The following is a 12,088-nucleotide window of genomic DNA, read 5'->3' as shown; positions in this document are numbered from 1 at the left end:
CCGAGACTATTTTGTAACTACTAATTTTTAGGGCTATATCCCTTTGCCTTTTTCACCCAACCCCCCAACCTCTGCTCCCATCTGGCAATCAGCAGGTTGGTTCTCAGTATCTATGAATCGTTTTTTTGTTTTGTTTGTTCATGAATTTTGTTCCTTAGATTCCACATACAAGTGAAATCACATGGTATTCGTCTCTCTTTCTGACTTATTTCACTCGGCATAATCTGAGCGTTATTACTAACATCCTCTAGTTTTATCTCCTCATGCTACTACTCTCTTTAGGGCCTTCCCATACACTGCTCTTTCTGGGTGGAATGTTCTTCCCCCAGATCTTTCCATGGCTGGCATCTTCTTGGCATTCAGCTCTTAGCTTAGGAGTGACCCTCTCTGAGACGAAGCCTTCTCTGGTCTTCCAGTGAAAAACAGCTGCCTACCCTCCTCAATCCCATGACTGTCTTCTGAGTCTCTGAATAGCCCTTATCGCTCAAATGCTTACTTTCTCTCTCTCCTCACCAGAAAATAAGCTCTGTGAGAGAAGGGACCTGGCCTGTCTTCTTTACTGTCACATTTCCACACGCCTACAACAGTCCCGCCACTTAGGAGCCACACAACATTTATTGAATGTGAATGAACTGTGTGTGAAGCATGACAATAGACACAAGGGGACAGTTGAGAAATCCTAAATTACAGACTGCAAAGAAAGAGAGGCACCGAGATGTCTAGGGCAGAGACTGGCTAACACCAGCCAAGATGGCCACAAAGTCAAGGTGGTTTGACAAGAAGCCAGAAGCCTCCCCATTCCCCAGCCCTCCCACCCGAGTGCTAGGGGACTTGGCACTGGATGGCCAGAGTCAGTGCTGGAGGTGACTCCTCTCTGAGTTTCAGTTTCCTCATCCATAAAATGGGGGTGATAAGGGAACCAACTGCACACAGTTATTTGGAGAATTAAGTAGTAAGGTTCGGTATAGGACAATACTTAGTATATAAATGTTAGATATTTTGTTTACTTTTTTTTTAAGTAGCTGGGGTGGTGGTTGCTGAAGGTTTGGGTGCTGTGACACTCTTAAAATAAGACAACAATGAAATCTGCTGTTTGGTTGGTTGGTCATTTATTTATTTACTTATTCATTTGTGTTTATACCTACGATGCCATGAATTCATAGGGAATGGGTTCCAGCAGCTCAGGGGCCTCTCCGTTGGTTCTCACAAAGTGAAGCTTCTCTGGGTGGAGCAGATTGGCACTTCAGTTGAACCCACGTTGCCTTTCTCTTTGGCGTCCTTCTTCTTCTGATCCTTTTCCTTCATACGTTTTGGGGAACTCTCTCAGCTCTTAGAGTGCTTAATCCGTTTGCTACGTTCATCAGTTCTCTTGGCAAGAATCTTGCTTTTGTTCATTTACTGCAATGCCAGTGGCATGCTGGGTAACCTTGTGGGCTCTCCCCAGTTTGCCATGGAAGCATTTGGGGGATGTACCTTTTGAGTAGCACCCATTCCCTTGATGTCGACAACAGCGCCTGTCTTGTAGAGTCACGTGCATGTGGCCAAAAGAACGCTCCATGCTTTCTAAATGGCCTAGAGAGCACATAGCAAGGCTTCTCCTCTTTTTCTTTCTGTTGGTCATTTTGGTGAATTACTAGAAGGTGGCAGATCTAGACAGAAGGAAGGTGTTAGTTATTGTTTAAGGTTAATTTTGTACCCACACTGTCTGTTCTGTGCTGTGAGACTGAGTAGGCAGAAGAAGAATTATTGCTGGAGAATGGTGAGAGATTAGGAAGTAGGTCTTCAATAGGAAAAGTTTCTATCCCTGTTACAGGTGGGTTTTTTCAAAACAGACTCTGACCCAGGGATTTGGGTGCAGTGCTTTATTTGGGTCACATGATCCCAGGCAGCATAGTGGGGAAGGAAGGAAGGAAGGAAGGAGATGAAAAGGTATATTCATGAGCCAGTTACCATTGTGGGGCTCACTCCCAATGTCGGGGCTCTGGGAGACTGCACAGAAATTCCTCACAGCTGTCCTATTGAAAGGTGAGGATGGTGGAGAATTTATATCCCAACTCTGCCCCTCCTTGGTCAAGGGGTGCCCCTGGGGATGCTCCTGGAACCCTCGGCTCTGGTGCCAACCATGCTTCTGCAGCCAACGAAAGCCCTTCTGGCAGGTGTCTGAGTCAGAAGGCAGGTGGCACGCGTGGACCGTGTGGGAACTGCATGCAGAGCCCACAGATGATTTCCAGGGTGGGGCAGGCGCATAGTCGTGCGGCAGCAGCAGCATCTGCTGCTCCTCCTTTGGCCTTCAGGCACGGAATGGGAAAAGTGAATCCCAAATCTTCATTTTCCTCCTTGGAGAAGGAGAGAGTAGATTCAATTATTGTTTAAAATTATTCTTTTTCTCTCCCTTCAGGAGGATTAAACATGCCCACCCCACGGAGCGCAGGCTCGGCATGTAACTTGCTTTGGCCAATGGAGTGAGAGGAGATTACGGGTGTGTCCCTTCCATCACGTGGTCCACCACCCTCCCTCTTCCTTCTGCCACAGACCAGCACAGGCCTATCTTGGAGCTATTGTAGGTTCAGTTACAGATCACCATGATAAAGCGAATATCACAATAAAGCCAGTCTAATGAATTTTTTGGTTTCCCAGCGCATAAAAAAGTTACATTTACACTATACTATGCTCTATTAAGTGCTAAAGCATTATGTCTAAAAAATGTACATACCTTAATTTAAAAATACTTTATCGCTAAAAAATTATAACCATCATCTGAGTCTTTGGTGAGTTGTAATCTTTTGCTGATAAGGGGCTGTTGCCTCCGTGTGGATGGCTGCTGACTGATCAGGGTGGTGGTTGCTGAAGGTTGGGTGCTGTGACACTTTCTTAAAATATGACAACAATGAAGTCTGCTGTATCAGTGGCCTCTTTCTTTCATGAAAAATTTCTCTTTAGCATGCAATGCTATTTGATAGCATTTTACTCACAGTAGAACTTCTTTCAAAATTGTAGTCATTCCTCTCAAATCCTGCTACTGCTTTATCAACTCAGTTTATGCAATATTCTAAATTCTTTGTTATTATTTCAACAATCTTCGCAGCATCTTCACCAAGAATAGATTATATCTCAAGAAACCACTTTCTTTGCTCATCTACAAGAAGCAGCTCCTTATCCATTAAAATTTTATCATGAGATCACGGCAATTCAGTCGCATAATTCAGGCTTCACTTATAATTCATGTGTTCACTGGAGTAGCCCTTCTAATTTTCTTCAGGAACTTTTCCTTTGCATTCACAACTTGGCTAACTGTTTGGCACAAGAGGCCTAGCTTTTGGCCTACCTTGACTTTCAATATGCCTTCCTCACTAAGCTTAATTATTTCTAGCTTTTGATTTAAAGTGAGAGATGTGTGACTCTTCACTTCACTTGAATGCTTAGAGGCCATCGTAAGGTTATTCATTGGCCCAATTTCAATATTGTTGTGTCTCAGGAAATAGGGAGGCTGGAAGATGCGAGAATGGCTGGTGTCAGAGCAGTCAGAACACACATAACATTTGTGGATTAATTTCTCTGTCTCATGTGGGCAAGGTTTGTACACCCCAACACAATTAAAATAGTAATATCAAAGGTCACTGATCACAGATCACATATGATAATAATGAAAACATTTGAAATATTGCAAGAATTATCCAAATATGACACAGATGTGAAGACCTGCTCAATGCAAAGTTGCCACAAATCTTCAATTTGTAAAAAGCACAGTATCTGTGAAGCACAATAAAATGAGGTGTGCCTGTCATGAACAAGATATGGACCGGCCCATCAGGCTGGGTCCCAGAGCGAAAATGACATACAGCCACCCCACAATGGATATGTGAGTAAGAAATCTTTGTGGTCATAAGCCACTGGGAATTTGGAGGTGTTTGCTTTTGCTAACTTAGCAGGCTGATAGAAGCAGTGATTTATCTGACTGGTGATTTGGGAGGAAGAACTGGACATGGCTCAGCTCAGCTTCTTCCTTGCTCTTTCTTTACATCTGCTGCACTCTGAGAGAAGGATTTCTGGTGAGCTTTCCGCCATGCAGTAAGGGGCCTATCCCTGTTGGGGGCCCTGCAGTTTTCCAGTTACGCTAGTTGCTTGGTGGTTGAGTTTGTCTGATTTGAGAGTGGAGGCTCATAGCACATCCATTTGGCTGCACACTCAAACCTAGTGTTTATCAGTAATAAACCAAACATTTTGATTTCCTCTCTCTATCTCTTGGGTCTGTCTCTAAATTGGTTCCTGACTTGATAGGGAAGAGAGATGCTATTTATTGAGCCCTTTAAAGCCCCAGAAGTCTTTCTGCTGATTCCCAGTCTTAAAGATAGAGTGGCTTTTTCTAGCATATTGGCTTCTGCCTGCCTCTCATTGTGGCATTTTCTATGCTCAGCTTCACTTTGTATGTTAATATCAATAGTAAATAGGAATTGCAACCTTACTGTTGTATGTTTGTGAACATGTAGAGGGCAAACTTACAGAGGGTTCTGGCTGATAAGCATTGTTTTAAGTCAAAAAAGTGAGAATGGGTATTGGTACATGCCTCCTGGAAAATCATTTCCACCTTGCATTCTCTTTCATTTTTCTTTTTTCTTCTCTTTTCTTTATCTCTCCTTTGTTCTTTCCCATAAAACTTAAAATAGTAAATGTCCTGCATTTAACCAGAGTTGATAGGTTAATGGATTTTTCATTCAGTCAGTCATTTCTTATTAAGCATCTCAATATGCCAGATTATGCCAGGCTGGTTGAAAGAAGGGATTTGATATATCATTTTTGTTTTCTACCCATTACTCTCCTTCTATATCAAGAGTTGGGTATTGCTCAAAGATTATACTTAATTTTTTCTTAGAATTTGTACACCTTCAATTTTATGCACCTTCAGTTTCATAGATTTTAATCAAAGCAGACAACCTTCTGATTCTTAATCTCTGATCTTTTGTGCATTGATTATGAGGTAGAACAATATTTGGGTATTTTATTAGTCAGAGGAAGTAATATGAATTGCTGTAAAATACACACACACAAACCTTAACCTCAGTGGCTTAACACAATTAACTTTCATTTCCTGCTCACATCATAGTCTGTTGCCGGTGGGGCAGCTTCGTATGTGGCTTCTTGTGCAGCTCTCCTCCAATTGATGACTCAGGCATTCAGGCTCTTTTCCTCTTGCGATGTTGCTGTATTTAGCTCATGGTCTCCACAGCTGCTGTGGCGGGGAAAGAGAGCTAGAAGATTGTCAGGGATGTTTTCAGGGGCCCTGCTTATAAGTTGCCCTTTATCACTTTACCCATATTCCATTGACCTGAATGTTGTCACACGTCTCTGTCCTAACTGAAAAGGAGGCTGAGAACTGTCTCCTTGTGTTTGCAGTAGGAGGAAATGGTACAGAGATTGTCTTTGCCACAGAAATATTAACTTATGTTCTTTCTTCCCCGTCTCCCAGGTATCTTCCACTATTCACACCCTCCCTTCCTTTCAAGATGAAAGCTGTTGCAGTAGAATTGCAAAGAGAAAAAAGAGTGAGACTGAGCTTTTGAATTTCCAAATAGACTTTGAAACTTACAGCTTGAGAAGAAAGTCTCTGTGTTCTGAAAGCATGGTCTTTTTAACTCCCAAAGTCTAAACGCTGCATGACTCTGGTCATAAAATCCTTGCCTGACAAAATTTAGAGTTTTTTTTTTTTTTTTTTTTTTGTCAGAATCAGAATCAGTCAGGCCAGTCTTGTGCCTCTCGCCTAGAAGAGGCAAATGTTGCGAGGGATGATTAGAGAGAGGCAGCTGTGAAGGGAGCTAGAGCCTCATGGGGGGCTCTGGAGAACCCCTGCCTCCTGGCTCTTCCTAGATGGAGCCTGGGGAGACAAAGGGAGAAACAGAGCTCCAGGCTGGTGTGGCATCTGGAAGGAGAGGAGATCTGCCCCTCCCTTCCCATTGGAGGTCCTAGAGGGGGCACATTTGCAGTGTTCCTCTCCAGTAAGGGTATGAGAAGTAGGGTCGCCTCCCGGGTGTATCTACACAGCAGCGGCCAGAGATGGCTGAGCAGTGTGGGAGCAGCCAGGGCTTTCTCCTGTCCTTGACAGAGGTGTGAAACCTGTAAGATAGAGCCTTTCCCAGGAGAGGCCCTGGGCAGGCTGCACTCAGGGTAGATGGAGGACTGAAGAGCAGATAAGACAGTTCAGTGCAGACCTGTTGGGATCAATATGATAGCCAGACCGGGACTTGGAGAGGGACACCTGAGCAGGTGCCAGCAGGGACACTGAAGACCAGTGCCTTGAAAAAAAAAAAAAAGATCCAGGAACTTATGCCCCAGATGGAATGCAGGATCAAGATAGTTAAATTCCATTTAAGAAACCAAGAAGTTAAACTTGTTTTATTTCATCTTCCTTAGGAGAGTTGTAGTTACTCAAACTAAAATACCCTAAAAAGTCCACAAATCATGGTGCGGCATGAAAGGGGCTGTGGACTTGAAGTAGAGAGATGGAGTCTTTTTGTCAGTTACCATTCTGTGTGACCTCGAGCCTATCGTTTCACCTCTCTGGAGGTCAGTTTCTCATTTGTAAAATGAGATGTAACAGTACCTGCTTCATGGATGTGTTGTGAGGATTAAATACAAATAAATAAAAAGCGCCTAGTTCAGGTCCTGGGACATATTAGGGGCTCAGTGAATATCTGAACCTTCTCTGCCTTTTCCTGCTGAGGTCATTTTTAATTTCAAAACACCATAATTCTTTGTGGAAAAAAAGAATACATGAGCTAATGTATACCAGCGCCTGGAAAATGAAATAAAATACCTCCCCGCACTCAGTAAGGAAGCAATAAAAACCTAGGAGGAGGCACAAAACAGACAATGAAAACCCGACTTGAGAGCAGGGTGGCGGTAGGGGGCAGGGTGAGGGCGGCAACGGCACTAAATGAAAAACAACAACTCAATACCCTGCTATCATCCTTCATCAAACTACAGAAATAGAAACCAGACAAACACATTATGTGAAGGGCAAAAGGGTTGGCAAGGTTCTCGCCCATAGGGAAAACCCAGGTTCAATAATGCCATGAGCAGAGGGAATTAGGGAAGTGAGGTCAAATCAATAGTGGGGTTTGTGTTGAAAAGGCGGGTTTTATAGTCCTAATGAGGCTTAAAACACCGCACACGTTCCTCTTTTGCTAAACTCACTTTCTCATTAGGCTCTGTATCTGCTCCGGATCAGCCAGCCACATGGCAGAAGTCGCTTCCACTTCCTCTGGCCAATGAATTATCAGGGGTATTCTTTGTCTTTCTTTTTTTTTGGGAAAAGAAAGCTTTTGACTAGAAATGCTGTCTTCTATTTATATCTACTCCTTTCTCTGATTAGAGGGATGATACATTTTGGGGAAGGCTCCACCAGGCCCAGAGTGCTCTATCTTCATTTAGAAGAGTACATGGTTAAGACAGCATTCTAAGATCATCTCCTCTGCTCTGGGTCTTTATCTCCTGTTCCAGGGGGTATGAGGTCTAGGGCTGTGTTTTTGAATATTTTTAGGATTGTTGGATAGCCACATATTTTAGGTCAAGCTCTATGCTTGGTGCTAGGGACGCAAAAATCAAGTAAGGGATTGAGAAAGTGCTCATGTTCTCAAAGAGCTTATAAATACAGAGATTTACACCACCAGCTTGTCTGATGGCTGTCGATAACTAGCATACTGAGTTGATAATAAATGGTGTTTGAATAGATCTTTTTAATGATCTTTTGTCTCCCATGGGCCCACGGTAGCCCTGTGGCTAGGTGCTCTGGCACCTACTTACCTCTCTCACTCAGGTTCAGTTCAAGGACCATAGCTGATCCTTACTCCAGTCCTGGTTCTCTCACCCCAGTGCTGTATCTCATTGGAGTTTTCTCCTGGTGAACAGTGCTGAACTCCTCCTAAGCCCTGTAGGCGCAATGGATTTGCTCAGTATTTAGCAAACACCATATCCTGGGAAACTGCTTCTCATTTTTAAAGACCCAGATCAAACATAACATTCTCAGTGAAGCTTGTCCTGTCTTCCCCAAGCAGGGGGAGTGACATCTTCATGTATGCTCCTATGCTTTTGGCACATATAATAATCATATTAATAAGAATAATAGGAGTAATAATAGTGGTAAGAAGGTCTGAGTTACCATTATTGAGTGTGTCTATGAGCCAGGTGTCATGCTAAGTGCTTTACATGCATTATTTAACGTTCAAAAGAACCCCAGGGGAGATACTATTATTATCCTTGGTTTATAGATTGCATCAACAGCTGAGTTTGGCTGCATGTAGAAACCTGCCCACAGTGGCTTACCCAAATTGGAACATATTTTGCTTAAATAACAATAAATTAGAGGTAGAGAGGCTGGGACTGGTACGGTGGCTCTGTAATATCATTCTTAGCATGTAGCTTTGTTACTGTGGAGACAAGATGTATGCTGTTTTTCCAATCTGTGTTCCAGGGAGGAGGAAGGGCAAAGGGCAAAGGGCAAATGATGAGGACAAAGAGCTTTTCTTCTTGTGGTTTTGTCTTATCAGAAGGTGATGCTACCCCCTTCCTACATCTCGCTGGCCAGAACTGTGTTATGTGGCTACCCTTAGCTGTCAGGGAGCTTGAGATTTTTATATATTTTTTTCTCTTTTTAAAACTGGGAAGATTTCTGCCCTGAACAAAAGTGGGTTTCTGCTAGTAAAGAATAAGAAGAGAATGGGTATTGGGTTGGAAACTACCAGGGCTTATCACACAAATAAAGAAACTGGGCTTAAGAGATGCTAAGGATCTTGTACAAGGTCAAATATATGGCCAAGTCAGGCTCAAACCCATGTTTGACACCAGAGTCCATGTTCGGGACCACTATGAGAGATGATCTCTTTGTCATGACGCATTGTAATTGTCTTTTTACTTGTTCATCCTTTCTTCCTTAGACTGTGAGCTCCTTGGTGCCAGGAATCGATTTTGTTCTTCTTGGCATCCTAGACTCTTGCCCCGTTTGTCAAATAGATAAATGAATAAATGTTGGGACTTCAATAGTTTCTGCAGCTAAAAGTTCCTTCTAGGAAGATATTCTTTAATTGCCGTTTTTTCTCTATAACATTTTATAACCAAAGATGTAGGTGCAGATGTACGTGAAAGAAATGATCCTGGTGTTCGTGCCACTGTGGGCACATTTGGCCCCTTCTATTTATAGGCTTCTATTTTCTCTCTCCCGAAATGCCTAATGTTTGTTTACAGGGCAGGGTTCAATTTGTCTTTGTTCTGCCTGGTCATTCAATCATTCCTATACCACACTGTTCTATTTTTTAGGGACATGTATGCTGCTTGAATAACAATAATTTGAGTCACAAGCAGCCCCCATCCCAAATCTCATTTCTTGCTGGGTCATGGACCTAGCATTATTTAGATTTCAGTATTTTGTCAAGGAAGGTAGAAAGGGGAGAAGAATTGTTCAGATGCCAGTTTAGTAAGTAAAATTTTCAGAAAATCAATGATGTCCCTAGGTTAAAAAAAAAAGGCATTGTGTTGTTTTATAGGCCACCAGGAAACATCCTGATTTTTGTTCAAAGCCATAATGCTTATGCCCAGTTGCACAGGATTAAGCACCATCTGCTATGGGGTACTGCCACCTGGAGACCCCAGACTCAGGTCAGGACTGTCTAATTCAGCTCATTAACAAGCTTGCAGGAACTGTGCCTTCCAACCTGATGGCCCAAATAGTGTTAGCAGATGCCTGGACTTCTCTTTCCAGCCCCTAACCAGTAGTATCCTGTCACTAAACAAATTGGATGATAAATATTTACCACTTATTAAGCACTATATGTTAAGCACTGTGCTCAGTGCTTTGTCTCCTTTAATCCTGAGAACACTGTGACTATTATTGTCACATACAAACAAGGAATGTAAGGCTTAGTGAACATAAATGACTTTACACAACATAGTGGTTCCACTAAGCGGTGACTTGGGGAGATTTGTCTGCCCATCTTTATCTCTAGTGGTCCCTCCCCGCCCCACCTCCACTACTTTATGTAATTTATTAAAAAAAAAATTATTAGATATTTAAATTAACTTAGTGAAATGTTTTTTTTAATTTTAATTTTTCAATTAGAGTTGACATTTGATATTATTTTATATTTATTTCAGGTGTACAGCATAGTGCTTAGATATTTATATAATTTATGAAGTGATTCCCCCAATTAGTCTAGTACTTTATGTAATTTAAAAAACCCAATAATAGTGATAATGATATCCTTCGATCTTGACAAGGAACACCTTTTCTGACTCTCATTTAAAATGTGAATAAAATGATAATGGTAAAAATAATAATAGTTAACATTTATTGAGTGTTAGCATAGGCCAATCTGTTCAAAGTTCTTACTGTGTGATAATTCATTGAATCTTCACAATAATCCTTTTAATAATCCTCACAATATTCTAATTTTCAGATGAAGAAATAGAAGCATAAAGAGGCTAAGTAGCTTTTGCAAGGCATCATAACTTGTAAGTGGCAGAGCTAAAACTTGGCTATTTTTATTGCTCTATGACACAGCCTAGGTAAAAACAATGTTCTTGCTATGAAAACTCCGCTTCAAGACAAGTCCTTCAGTTCTCCCTTTCAACCAGTTTGCAGGCCCTAAACCTCTTCTACATAGAAATTCTTAACTGGTCACTGGTCCACCATCACATGGGCAATAGGTGGTAAAGCCTGGACTCAAATTTGGGTTGGTATGACTCCAAAGCAAGGATCTTTACCATTGTACTGTTCTAGCCCTAGTCAAGTTAAACTCAAGTTCAAAGGACAAATCATAGACCCATTTGGAAATGACCTTATAAATCATCTAATTCATGGGCAGTGAACACACAATGTAATACACCAATATGTGTTACTGAATTGTACATTTGAGACCTATATAATTTTATTAACTGTTACCCTGATAAATTTAATAATAATGAAAAAAAATCCTATAATTTGGGTTTCTCAGTCTCAGCACTGACATTTTGGACTGGATAATTGTTCTGAGGACTGCCCTATTAATCACAGGGTGGTGAACAACATCCCTGGCCTCTATTCACTGGATGCCAGCATAACCCCCTCAGTTGTAAGGATCCAAAATGTCTCCAGATGTTGACAAATGTCCTGGGGTGAGAGGAAGGGACAAAATTGCCCCTGGTTGCGAACCACTGATCTAAACCATCTCCTCATTTTACAGGTGATGGAGCAGAGGTCCGAAGTAACCTGTTTAAATTAGTAGAATCCAGGTCATTCATGCAACATAATTGTATCTCTACAATGTACAGGATGCCCTCTTGGTCCTTACAGTCTGGTAGGAGAAAGAGCTATTGAACAGATATCTCTAATTGCACAAAGTTGATAAAGTGTTACACTGGCAGCAAGGTGTAGAGACAGAGACTATGATATGGTGATCTGAGATCTGGATCCGCCACTTTTTATCTGCAGGGCTTAACTGAGGTTCATGTCCATCACCAGTATAATGGAGTTCCTGATTATCTGCCTACGCCATCGGCATTGTGCAAACTGTAAAGCTGTTACGAACATCAGGCATTACGAAGATGATCAAGAAGGTGATAAAATTATTATGGTTAGTGTAAAAACTTTTAGACTTGGGGAAAGCCATGTAGTGGTGACTTCATTCCTGGACCTTCCAACTCGAGGGCCTCACTCTTTTGCAGGGTAGGAAGCACGCAAAGTGCCCCCTCTCACAGAGTGCCCCCTTTCTTGCCCCTTCTCTTAAGCTCCGCCCACCCAAGGCTGTGGCCCCGCCCTTAGAGAAAACCTACTCCGTTCCCTCGGTGCTGGCTGGAACTCCATCCGCGCGGTGCCTCCAAGACAGCCCCTCGCCGGTGCCGGAGATTTCCGAACTTTGCCGATCTCTCCCCGGCCATCCTCGGCGCGCGGAGCGCCGGCAGCGGAGATTGCCGAGGGGCGCTGGCCCCGCCCCCTCCGCCGGCTTGGCCGCCGCCGCCGCGGCCCCGCCCCACCCGCCCCACCCCCGCCGCAGACTCCCGCGCGGGCTGGAGTTCCAGATCCCGGTCCCTCCCTCGTTTTTTCTCTCTCCCCGCCTTCCCGGTG

At 42.9% G+C, this 12,088-nt stretch overlaps 1 long non-coding RNA gene across 2 annotated transcripts; it reads right to left on the bottom strand.

Moving 5' to 3' along the window:
- Nucleotides 1–4,985: 4,985 nt before the first annotated feature.
- Nucleotides 4,986–11,904, bottom strand: LOC107519229. Of its 2 annotated transcripts, none has more exons than XR_004955837.1 (3): nt 11,797–11,904; nt 7,798–7,922; nt 4,986–5,246 (listed from the first exon to the last, which is right to left on the bottom strand). It is a non-coding gene; the product is annotated as an uncharacterized LOC107519229 (long non-coding RNA). The 2 variants fall into 2 exon arrangements; XR_001599063.2 differs by having other exon boundaries at nt 4,986–5,224.
- Nucleotides 11,905–12,088: the final 184 nt, after the last annotated feature.

This window comes from Rousettus aegyptiacus, unplaced genomic scaffold (genome assembly GCF_014176215.1).
Source record: "Rousettus aegyptiacus isolate mRouAeg1 unplaced genomic scaffold, mRouAeg1.p scaffold_m13_p_2, whole genome shotgun sequence".
Lineage (NCBI taxonomy): Eukaryota > Metazoa > Chordata > Mammalia > Chiroptera > Pteropodidae > Rousettus > Rousettus aegyptiacus.
Note: the sequence above shows the minus strand (reverse complement) of the source record. Positions and strands in the feature narration are given on the sequence as shown.